This window comes from Lasioglossum baleicum, chromosome 2 (assembly GCF_051020765.1).
Source record: "Lasioglossum baleicum chromosome 2, iyLasBale1, whole genome shotgun sequence".
Taxonomy (NCBI): domain Eukaryota; kingdom Metazoa; phylum Arthropoda; class Insecta; order Hymenoptera; family Halictidae; genus Lasioglossum; species Lasioglossum baleicum.
This window is the reverse complement of record NC_134930.1, coordinates 14521793-14534595: the sequence shown is the minus strand read 5'-3', so window position 1 is coordinate 14534595 and position 12803 is coordinate 14521793. Positions and strand designations below refer to the sequence as shown.

At 40.4% G+C, this 12803-nt stretch overlaps 1 long non-coding RNA gene across 1 annotated transcript in view; it reads right to left on the bottom strand.

The window, feature by feature from the left end:
* Positions 1-4824: 4824 nt before the first annotated feature.
* Positions 4825-12803, bottom strand: part of LOC143215650 (uncharacterized) — a 42123-nt gene continuing 34144 nt past the window's right edge. The window contains exon 3 of the long non-coding RNA XR_013010408.1: positions 4825-12717. This is a non-coding gene — a long non-coding RNA (uncharacterized LOC143215650). The remainder of the gene's footprint in view (positions 12718-12803) is intronic.

Sequence of the window (12803 nt, the reverse complement as noted above, 5' to 3'; positions counted from 1 at the left end):
ATATAAAGTTCTATTTTCCTGTTATGAATATTCATCGAATGGAGTAAATGCAGGGTTACAATACATAAATGTTCTTTGGTTAATGATTAACAACATTCGCGTTCGTACGACAATGGTGAAATTCAATGTACAGCGGCGATATATTAATTCAAACCACAATATTCAAAAATAACCCCTAAAATGTGAAACCAAGATGGCGCGTGGCGGTTTAAACGCGAACACCGTCGATTCGCGGCAGCAGCCGAAACGTTTACGTGAAGGAGTTTCGAAGAGCCAGCGTTCTTTCTTGCAGAACGATATCTAAAAGTTACGCAATCGAAGTTTACCCTGTTACCGGGTGGCTGCCGCGGAAATCCATTAAGAGTTTACCGTTCTGTACACTCCGACCCCGCTAACAAAGGGACGGCTATTTTCTTGGTCGCATTCGAGCCACATTTTTTCGTTGAAATTCTCACTTTTACCCGCGACTGGCTGCCTGCTCCAGAAGAATTCTTTCGAAGTACTTACTTACTAGCTGCGGAAACGAGTTCTTTCCGATTAACTTCACTCAACCGATTCAGCTATTCACGTGCAAGTATTCTCGCGCATTTCTACTTACCATTTTGCACAGTGTACATACATATTAACGGGACACTGTCTGAGACCGACGTTGCTTTCAGAAATGATAACACTGTCCAATCATTTTGACGTTGGAGAATTCTGTATAATACTGTGATCATTAGACTGCGGATTTCACACATTTATGACAAAAATGAGTGGGCGTAATTTCATACAATAATTTTATTTTTATTACAAGAATTTAAGAGTATCGATACATTTCTTACAGCTTCATAAAACCACTATTTTGTTCGCGTGTATTGTAATTCATGAAATCGATTTTTAGTAGTCCAGTTTTCCCGTAGTATTTTCAACAAAAGGTTAATTATATGGAACGAAGTAGGGTAGAAAGGAGGGAAGGGCGACGATCGCCGAGGACGAGGAGACATCGGTAAGCCGTAAATTCTGTTTGGCCATTAATCGGTTGCACGCGGGTGCATCTTGCCTTGAACATAGCAACAGACCTGGGACAAACAAAGTCGCGGTGCCGGTGTACTATACATATGTATAATGCTCCGTGAAATTTCCTAGTAATTTACAGGCACTCGCAGGCAGCCCATTAATAACCCCGTAGCCGGCCGGCCCACCGGCCGAACGCCGTAATTTCGGTTTCGGTGTCTAAGGCGGGCACGGTAAATATTTGAACGCGTACCAAGCAGGCGGCTGGTTGCGACGCGACTCGACTTCGCAGAAGCAGTAGTAGAAATCGAAATTGGTGAACCGAGGCCGGTCGCATCCGTCCGCGGATATACTCTGTTCCCCATTAGCGACGCGAAAATACTCGTGCATCTTGAACGACCCCCTCCGAGCACGGTCCAACTGCCGGGTAGACGATCCGCTCTCTCGTTCTTCGCATTAAGTCTCTCCTTTTCGCGTGTGCCGTTTGCGCGGCAGAACTCTCGCAGCACCACTTAAGTGTTACGATACACAATTTCCTGGAGCGTTCCGTGCTCAACGCGGCGAGTATCTACCGTTGCCGAGGCGAAGACTCACCTTCGGCCACCGTGCCGCATTTTCGCGAAAACCTGGCCAAAATTCGTCATTTCGTACGGACGAGCTTCATCGACACTGCTACTCTTACGCCTTTGAGGTTGCTGCATTCGAGTAGCTCGTTAAAAGTGCAACGTTCCGAAGAATTTAACCCTCCGTGGACGATCTTGCTCGTTTACGTCCGGAGCCAAATTTCACTCGTGATTTGCTTTCTTAAAACATTATTTATTTTGATAAGTATATATTTTTCTTTCTTTTTTTTATTGAGATCTTACTTGGAAATCCCCATAGGGGGTTATAAAGCTATAAATTAATAGTATACATCTTATAGTTAAACATTAGTAATGCAGGAATAGCAGAACACATTAAATATATAACACATTAAGTACATAACTTTAAATCTTTAAATTACATTGCTTGAAAAAATTGAAAAGAAGATGACATGCCTGAATATTTGGTTCATAAAGTAACGATCTGATATTTAAGAGTGGGAACAAATTGAGCTTCCTTAATTTTTTCATGAGATCAACTCTTTGTGATTCCAACAAGGTACATTGCCAAATGATATGGTTAAGATCTTGAATCTCATTGCCGCAGTTACATTTGGAATCATTTATTGTATGTAGTCGTGAAAGAGATGCTGCAAGATGATAATGATCTGCTCTACAACTATTGAATGTTACAATAAATTGTCGTGATAAACCTCTCTGCCCGAGAACCATGGTGCAACCCCCCGTCTCTAATATAATACTGAAAGTATTCCTTGCCTTTAAACTGACCCTGCTGCATTCTGAAATCGCTAGTACTTTGTCTACATTTGTGTTTAAAAGATTCCCGTAAATCAGATAAGAATATATTGTAAACCATACAATGAATCTGCTATAGCGATAGATAGATTTGATATACTTCGAAAATTGAATTTTGCCCAACTATTCGCGAAAATACATCCAGGCGAGTTTCTAACTCGATAGATACTCGATAGATACTGCGTGGGCTGCTCCGTGCTTCTGCACCAGCACCAGAGTAACTCGCTTTTCGGCGTCCTGTAATTAATCTTGCTCCCATAACAGACGCGGAGAGCTAATTACTGATTAATTCGACTGAAGCCTGCCGTTCGATCGACTGGCACTGCGCGGATTATCGTTTTTAACCATCATCTGTTCCTCGTGTTAATTTCCAATTTTTAGTAGTATTGAATAAATCATTCTCTATTGAGAGTTCTCGCCACTTTCTCTTGCACGTAATGACAATTATAGTGTCGTGGCCGAACACAGACGAAGTATAACGTAGACTAATCACTAGACTCCGGATGATTATGCAATTAGAATTTGACCAAGTCAGTTATACGAAGGAGAAGTTAAGTAAAAAATTATATAGGCATATCTTTAAATTCTTCTATCTTTTCATGTTTGTGTTCGACCTAATCATTTTTCTCAGAAATACAGTTACTCGAACTAATATTCGGACGCTCTGAAAAAGACAATAACTTTTTTAATTAATTTACTACAGGATGTGAAAAGAAATTTTTTCAAAAATTGCAATTTATCGGAATTGTAGAAAAAATACTAAAAGTTGCATTTTACAACTTTTTTATGTGGGCTTACATTGAAAAATTTTTAAAATACGTTTTTTAGATCTGTGCCAATTAAAAATATTCTGAAAATTTCGTCAAAATCAGTCGACGATGCAATGAGCTACAAACGTTCAAAGATGGTAAAAATTGCAGATTTTCACGATTTTCGGCCTATATCTAAGAATTCTTACATCTTTCAATACCTGTGGTTTTTTCCCACATCAACCGATTCGGATGAAACTTTCACAGTGCATATAATTGACACAGACCTACAAAACGTACTTTTTAAATTTTCAATATAGGTCCACATAAAAAAGTTGTAACATAAAACTTTTAGTATTTTTCTACAATTCCGATCAATTGCTATTTTTGAAAAAAACTGCATCCCAAAGTAAACTAATTGCTCTAGCTTTCCAAAAAAGTTCAAATCGTATAGTACAATATATAAAAAGTTATCGTCTTCTTTAGACCGTCCGAATATTAATTCGAGTAACTGTACATGACATCCGCAATCTACTAATCACCATACGGAGTTTCGAGGCGCACGATCTGAAATACCGACATTGCTAAAAAACAGTGGCTTCCTCGCGCCCTCTACCCAAATAGAACAGTGAGCTAGGGAACTATATAAGACGGCAGCACAGATAATTAATTCCCATTTTGCACTAAATGCAACTATCGTAGAGTGTAATCTCCTGCGATTAATTTAAGCCTTCAAACGCTCGAAAAGTCCTGCAGGTATACATTCTAGAATGGATTCGTAGAATCCCTTCATCAAGTTTTACCTGATGGTCGGGTTTTATTGATTTTTCAACATGAGGAAATTTATGAAATTTTTACATTAATCCTTAAGTGAATGTTCATTACGTTGGCCAGACATGTGCGAAACGTCCCTATATAAAAGACTAGTACATAAAATGATTAAAGAAAAATTGCAATTTCAGAAATCCGCGGTTAATAATGGATCTCCAGAACCTCGCGATAGAAACATACATTGGCTGATTGGGCTAATCTTATACGACGTCTGTGTGTATTGTTTCATTGAAAGGAAATATTTCGAAAGTTTCAAGCGACGCCTTTGACGGAGGTGAAGTCACTGTTTACAAGTTTCTGACGGAGTTCTTTGCGACGCGATCCCATGGCGAGAGGATGTTCGGGATGGCCGCAGATTTATGCGCTCGCTCGACCATCCTTGAGCCCGTCTTTCCTATGTAAATACCTAGCCATCTTGTTTACGCGGAGCCGGAGAATATCGCGAGGCAAGGACCGTATTCACGGTATCAGTCGGATATCGTGCACCCTATGGAAGATAGCGTTCTCCCTATGGAAGATGGTTCGGCTCGAATCAAGCCCCGCATTCGTTGAAATAATGCGCTTACGTCGCTGTCCTGAAACTCTCTACCAAAAACACAACGTTCGCTTATCTTCGCGACAGATGATTTATTCCGCACGAACATCCACACGGGATGAGGCGAGAGCAATATTTTCACCCAAAATATCTTTGTTGTTTCAACCATCCACCCTCACTGGCCCTTTTAATTAGCCTTCTTTAAAGGTTTGTAGAATTGCTATCTCAATCTTGAAAATTTTTCCTTTCGTATAGATGAACAGAGACGAAATATGTGAAAAATGTAACGTCACTATTTGCCTAGCCTCTACATAGACTCCTGAATAGAGTCCAGATTTCATGCATGTATGGTAAAACTGTATGAGTAAATGACGAAACATTAGAAGTCATTAGAAAAATTGTAATTGTTACATTATTTTTGATTTATTTAACTTATTGGAAATAGAGATACATTTTCATCTAACTTCCGTATCTTGCGAGCGAATTAGACCATTTTTATTTTGCATTAAAGTTCGCAGTCTACTCATTAAGATTGATTACTTTTAGCATACGAGTCCCCGCGTTCGCTGCAATATTATACTGGCAATCTTTGACACAAAAATGAGTCTTTCAACGCCCATTCGAAACTTCTACACCTCCAATTGCAGCAGATCGATCAAAGGGTGAAACTGAGCAGAATTTTTTCGAAAAAGGAAAGATAACGGTTTCTTCCGTTTCTCGAGTACAGCCAAGCCCTTATCCAGCATCGATCGAGCATCGCTTGTCGTTCGTTCACTCGCGATAAATCACAGGATCGACTGCAGGAGCCGGTCGCTTCCATTTTCTATGAAAGAGCAAACGAATCGTCAAAGCAAAGCCGGTTTTTCTCGGCGAGACTCGAGACCCTTAGATCTATTTACGCCAGGGCCCGGAAAGATCCCATCTAATTCCATTGGAGCGGCGCGACGGTGCAGAGATCGAACGGACTCGATGTATCATGCTTCTCTTTCGCAAAGAAAGCTCCCTATCCGGAGCCAAAAATCTTCTGTCCGGGTATTTTGCTTCGGGTACAGCGTCGCCGATGCAATATCTACGATACAGAGAAACTCGCGGGCCATTTATTGCGATCTCTCGCTCGCGAGACACATTCCGAAGCTGCGTTCTTCTGCTGGTTTTCGAATCCGTCGCTCTTTTGTTTCTTTGACTCGCTGTCCGGTGATCCTGCACGAAAAAACCGCTACGTTCAGGTAATTTATTTACTGTAGCAGAAAGTGGGAGTCGAGATATATCGCTGATTTTGATACTTTTGTCTTCTTGAAAAATCCTTTATTATATTATTTTTCGTTCGAAATAATCGGATTCCTTCTTCCTAATTCAGCTTTTGAAATTATTTGGCGAACATCAGTGTTCTCTTTTTGTCGAATTACTGTTTAAATGTTTTCCCATGGACAATACAATATTTAATTATTTCATCTTATTCTGGAGAGTTTATATAATGCATTATTATTAGTGTGAAAGCATACTACGCGTTCAAAGTTGAAAATTTGCGTTTTCTTTTTCAAACTCGATTTTCTCGGAAACTACATGCTCGATGAATGAATGAAAATTTGATATTTTTGTATATATATTATATGTATATTTATATATATTTATATTACATGTATATGTGTGTTTAAATAGGTGTGTGTTTACTGTTCTTTCTTTATATTTATCACGTACATATAGGTATACTTTTTACTACCGTCTGTATGAAATTAACACTTGCACAGATGCGTAATAATTAGAATTTTAAGGAGTATTATAAGACTGTTACAATGTACGATCTTTTTTCAACGGGAATTTAAACATATATATTTATATTTTTTTATATATATTTATATATACATATATTTGCATGTATATATGTATGTAAGTAGGTGTGTGTTCACTTGTTCTTTCTTTATATTTATCACGTACATATTAGGTATACTTTTTACTACAATCTGTATGAAATTAACACTTGCACAGATGCGTAGTAATTAGAATTTTAAGGAGAACTATAAGAATGTTACAGTGTACGATTTTTTTTTTGTTTTTATAATGAGAATTTACACGTAGGAATTGAAAGAGAATTGTCGTATTAAATTCGCAAAGATATACAAGTACGAAAGAAGTTAAAACTTTTTACCGAACAATTTTACCAATAGAGTGGGGAGATATTCGATCATTTCTGCAAGTATTTCGACAATAAGAGAGTGTGTTCGTTAATTAGAATGCTCAATCTTTCTATTCTAACTAGAAATTTCGGAACGTTTAAGGAACGTTTAAACGTTAAGTCCTGATTCGATATTGCTCGGTAAGGGTGTAATAAGATCCTAAGAATCGACGACTGGAAGTTTAACGCGGAAAGTGTTTGCTCGAGCAGGTATTTTCGGCGAAGGTATTCGGCTCGGCGAGTCTTCTAAAAGGTTCTTACCGTAACACGTATTCGAAGTTGGTTCTTGCAAAATTTTCCCAGACGAAGTGGGTGAAACTAGTTTCGTGCCTGTCTGCTGGATTGTTCCACTGATTCTGTTTTGAACTTTGCCCTGACTTTCTGACGCTCGAAACTCGCCCCGTATAACGTATGTTTTCTCCTCGTATATTAAACGGCCTCGCGAAACGGTCCATCAAAAGTCGAACGAGAACTGACTGCCGGGAATTAGACCGAGTATTACAAAAACATCGACACTCTGTCGGATTAAAAACGAACCAAACAATTTTTATTAAAAAGTATCGGCTACTGAAACTCAATTACTAGATTGCGGATCTTCGTTATTAATCATTATCTTCATCGTTAATCGGCATAATTATCCTGAACATAATTCCTGAAACGCTTTCATAATTTCCGACAGACAGCTTTTCGATACGGACCGATCGGAAAAAATTCGCGTTCGCGGCGGCTTGCGCAAGGATTGAAACGGATCGGCGAATTGGTAGGTTGCAATCAGTGGCCACGAGGTTATGTCAGCGGTAATTGGCGTCCGATGGACCGGGACGTCCAGGTGCGCCGAGACATTCGACGAATATCCCCTTCAATCACGACGAGGGCTGAAATTACGAAAGGCAAACTTGATTGCCGAGGGACGAGGGAGAGAGGGAGCCCGCTCCGCGACTAATTGCAGAGTGTACATAATTAATTAGTAGGCCGAGCCGATAGTAAGACGACGCCGAGCGTCGCGGTGGCGTCTTCGATCGAACGGAGATATGGCAGATGGTGATACCGAGTCGCGTGCTGCAATCTAGACACCAAGACGGTGGTCTGTTTCTAACGAGCGTGTTTGGCCGACTATCGCGCGAAGATATTGATACAACGGCAAACATAATGCGGCCTGGAGTACCGCCAGATACGGGTCAACGGTTATTGCTCGTAATAACGTCGTAAATCTGGCAGATGGACGCGAAACCGACCGAGAGCATTCGCCTTCATGTCACACAGACACACTGCCATTCCATATGCCATTCTATCCGTATACAATTAATTTTACTTCCAACTATTTATGCCTGTTTCTTACCCGCCTTTGTGCGTGAGCAAGATGCTCTTCAGAATCGTAATTCCAGCGAACGATTCAGCAGGATAATGCTGTCATTCAAACAAGTTGTTGAACGATGGAACGGGGTCTCGGGCAAATAAAGTTCAGGTTACGAAACGGCCGATAAAAATCCCATAGAAAATTGTCGGAATTAAAAACGCAATGATTGCAGCGTAGGATCAAAGTCACGTAATGGTATAGCATGCTGGATGGTATTTTTCAATTTATAATGAACCAGGGTGGTGATATAATAGTCTATCCATTATTTAATCTTCTTATGATCTTATCATTGTATTAACGCCATTATAATCCACGAGTTTTGTTACGGTATTATAGTTGTGAAAGAAATGTTCAATGATATTTTTCCATATTTATTATATAAGTAGACTTATGCATTTACAACAAAAATGAATACATCACAGAACATCTTCACAAAATCTGATTTTCATGCATTTCTAATTGTAGATTACTTTTACAATTAAATTATATTTACTTGTGTGACACAAGTTAAAAAATCGTTTAATTTTTTATGAGACGGGACCACGTTTGAAGGTAGTGCGCGACGTCCAGGATTCAAGAGCGAAATTCTGTGCATCACAGTTCCACCTCGGAATCGTTTTCGAGTGGAATCTCGGTACGGGTGACTCCGCGTCATCGAATCTCCAATGAACCAATAATTTCGCTAATGACGCTCGATCAGAAGCTGTTTGTCCTACACCTGCGTCCGATTACAGGCGAATCTAGAATCGCGTGCGCAACGACTGATCGTGCACGCGTTCTCTCCTATTTCCCGGCCGTTAATCAAAGACCTTCCGAATTGCCGAATTTCCGAATTTCCGTATTTCCTTCGGCGGCGCCGCGCCAGCACGAACCTTGGAGAGACGGGCCCCGATTATGCGACTTCCGAGTCGTTTCCTGACGCTCGCCGGAACAAATTTCGTTCGGTTCGACGTTCAATTAAATCGATCGATCCCGTCTCCTTACCGGGACGCTTCATGCCCCACTTCAAAACTGCGAAGGCGCGATTCGATCGGACACGGACACCATCACAAGACTGCGGATCTTTATGCGAAATATAAATTTTCTCTATCAATTGCAGGAAATAGAATCCAAATTGAAATATCTTTTTCTTCTTCATTGATCTCGACTCTCAGACGGCCGGCTTTTTTCGTAACTATAAAATTGATATTGTTTATCAACTTTTTTCAACATATTATTTAAGACAATTATTGTAGAACGATAGTCTTTCTATATCGTTGTCAATCAAATAATTCAATTTAGTCACGGAAAGATTGTACGATTTCAATACTCTAGGTCAAAATGGAGTCCAGGGGCGCCTGGACTGTGGTGCATAAAAATGATTCTCCCGGCAAAGTGTACGGTGATCAATGGATCCGCCGATTCAATGAAGAATAAAGTGGAAAAAGTGGCCGGGGATGAGATTGAGAGTGTGGTCGGTGCGTTATTGCGTGATGGGTTACGATTTAGAAAGATGGTGCTTTGTTCGATGAAAAATCAGCATGTTCTTTGGGAAGCGGGTCCCCGTATGGGAGACGAGGGTAAAATCGATGCTCGGTCGTTAGCGGGATTTATAAGAATCGTGAAAATTTTTCTCATCCGTGGCGGTTTCTTATTCGAGGTTCGGGCATCGCACACGACTACTCTCAGCAGTCGTATACCGGCGTTATTCGGAGAAACCTCGTTCTTTTCCGCGCCAGTGAAAAATTAAAGGTCCTGGCTTCGTTTTTTTCCACGGAGCATTTATCAAGCCCACGGAACCGGAGAAACTGCGCGCCCTGCAAAACGTAATCTTGAGCAATTCAAAGGTTACCGACGACTTTCCCGACTGCTTTCTGCAGTTTCACCGTTTTCGAGACGCCGTTACACCTTTCGCCTTCCTCCTCCCTCTCTCTCTCTCTCTACATTTTACCCACTGATCTTTCGCTTATCATCCCTTTCAGCGGTCAGGTCTAATTTCTAACGCCCGATGTTATTGCTCGGCTCGTGCCCTCGCTTTCTACAGATTGTTCTCGAAAGTTTTCTCTGGTTCTTCTTCTTTGGTTAGATATTCAACTAGTTACAGATCTACAGCGAGTCACAGATTTTAGGATCTAAAAATAAGAGTTGTTGTCTACTGTTTTGTGAAGCGAAACCAGGAATAGAAAGTATAATAGAAAATTCGTCGGAAAATAACGCGACTGGATAATCCCAATTTTTTAACGGTTCGGATACAAATAGCAATTATATTTTACCAAAAATGTTCTTATTGATATTCGGTACGGATCTTCAGCTGGTCACAGACCTTCAGCGTGTTGGATTTTAGGATCCAACACTACTGTTTTATGAAGTGAAACCAATAATAGAAAGTATAATAGAAAATTCATCGGAAAATAACGCGGCTGGACAATCTCGATTCTTTAACGGTTCGGTTATAAATAGCGATTATATTTCACCAAAAATTTTCGTATTGATATTCGGTATGGATGAGAGAGTTCTAATCCGATCGTTCACAATAGTTGCCGGTAATCCCTTTCGATTGCTAATAACAATTATTGTTTGCAGAATTTGTATCCCATTTGTCTATAATAGTGCAAATACTGTTTGTTAGTCGACCGAAACAATGTTTCGCATGCCGACCTAAACAGCTTATTTGTTAATGATGTACATGAATTACGAAACCGTGAATATGCTTGTTCGAACGTAACCAAAACAATATTTCCGACGATAACTATTATCTGCGGTGAACATACAAATTTCTCTCATTGGTCGCTTGTAATTATTAACTATACTCGAAAGCATTTTAGTCGAAAACATAATTAATTCTTTAGTTGGACGAAATGTTTTTAATTGGGTCGAACCTTCCTGCCGGAGGTAATAAAGAATCGATTCTAGAAAAGAAATAGTTTTCAAAATAAAGAATTCGTTAATACTCCTTGTGTTCGTAAACGAAAACTAAAATTGCAGAACTCGGTAGATCAGCATTTTCAGTAAGGAAACGTATTGTTCAACGAGCCGCACATTCCAGATGAAAATAGAAAAAAAAATCAACTCGATCCGATAGGTAGCTTCCAATATTAAAATTCATAAATGCATACAAACTGCTTTTATACAAACTAGCTAAAAACTTTCACAATTCCAGCGTGAATAATTTATAATCAAATTGAAAACCACAGAAAGATATATTTATTATTCAACAGACCACACATTCCAGATCAAAATAAAATGGAATCAACTCGATCCGACAGGTAGCTTTCAAAATAAAAATTCATGAACCCATACGTCCTGCTTTTATACAAACTAACTGAAAACATTAAAAATTCACGCTTGAATAATTTATAAACATATCGAAAACCCACATAACCTCCGTCACACTTCTTTTTGAACATAAATCCTCGACGCGTACGTGTTAAAAGATTATCGATTTCGCATAAAGTAGCAGCTCTTTTCATGTCTTCGAGCCTTCGGGACTTCCGCAGAGTCGAATCAATCGACAGATCAGCTTTCCTCTCGAAGATAGTGATCCAGAGTAAAACCGTAGCAAATCGCTGAACTCAGTTTCATTTATCGACGCTCGAAGCGTCTGCCGTTCGGCGTTGAAACTCCGTTATCAGCTGCGCGGAAATTAATCTACTCGAAACTAAAATCGGTTCGTTTTAATTAAATAACTTTATTCCCGGAGGAAGCCGGCTGCTGCGAGGGAGCTTGCAACAGAATTTCGCGGGTTCCGTAAACATTGCCAGCCTTCCTTAACATAATTCAACGCGCAGAAGTTATGTAGCACCGAAACCGTTCCGCCTACACCCTAATAATCATTGTTTCGAATTAGTTTCCCGCAACTTTTCCCGGGCATTTTTCACGGGCCGTGAACGCCGAGCATCTGGAAATGAGAAAAGAAGAAACCGTGGCCCCGCCGCGAGGTTCTTCCCCTAAAACCCATTTTTCCTCGGGACCTGTTTCCTTAATCGTTCCCGCGAACAAGATCGATTATTTAAAATTTCGAAAATGATACTTCAAAGACGGGTACAAGTCATTTAACGAGCCCGAAGCTGAAAAATCGCCAATGAAAGGTACAATCAGTTCAACCAATTCTGGCTGAAAACTTCGATGATCAATAATTCGCGAACCATTTCGACCGAACAATGATGCCTTGAAATTGGCGAAATTTCTCAGGACAAACGACAAGTCCAGAACGCCGTCGTGCCCGAAGAAACTTGATGACTATAATTCTATGCGATCTGACGCGGAATGGTTCCGACAGAGCGAGAGACCCGGCACGGAATTTCTCAGCGAAGGAAAAGAAACCGTTATTCAACAAGCTCGATTTCTTTTTGCCGGGGGTGCTCTTGGTGCTGGCTATCTCGCTCTCTCTCTCTTTCTCGTTGGGGACGTCCGCTGTAAGACACCGAGTGTATTTTCCGGTATATATTCGGGCAATTTGTCACCGGCGCGGCAGCAGGTGTCGGGCTTCTTCCACCGAGACGTCAGAAGCTCGGCGTTGCTTGTCGGTTGTCGGTTGTCGGCGAGCAGCCACTCCTGCGTTTCGTCCTGCTATTTCGGTGCTGGATAAGGGTGTGGTTCCACTGGGCACGATTTTTGATGAATTCACTGCGGTTTAATGCAAGTCCACTGGAAGAGCCAACTACTTCAGACACATCGTGTTCAAGTGGATGCAGTAATATCTAGAAAATAATGTGCTTAAATGGTTTTCAAACATCAGTATACAGGGTGAGTCACCTAACGTTGCCACCACAAATATCTTTGTTGT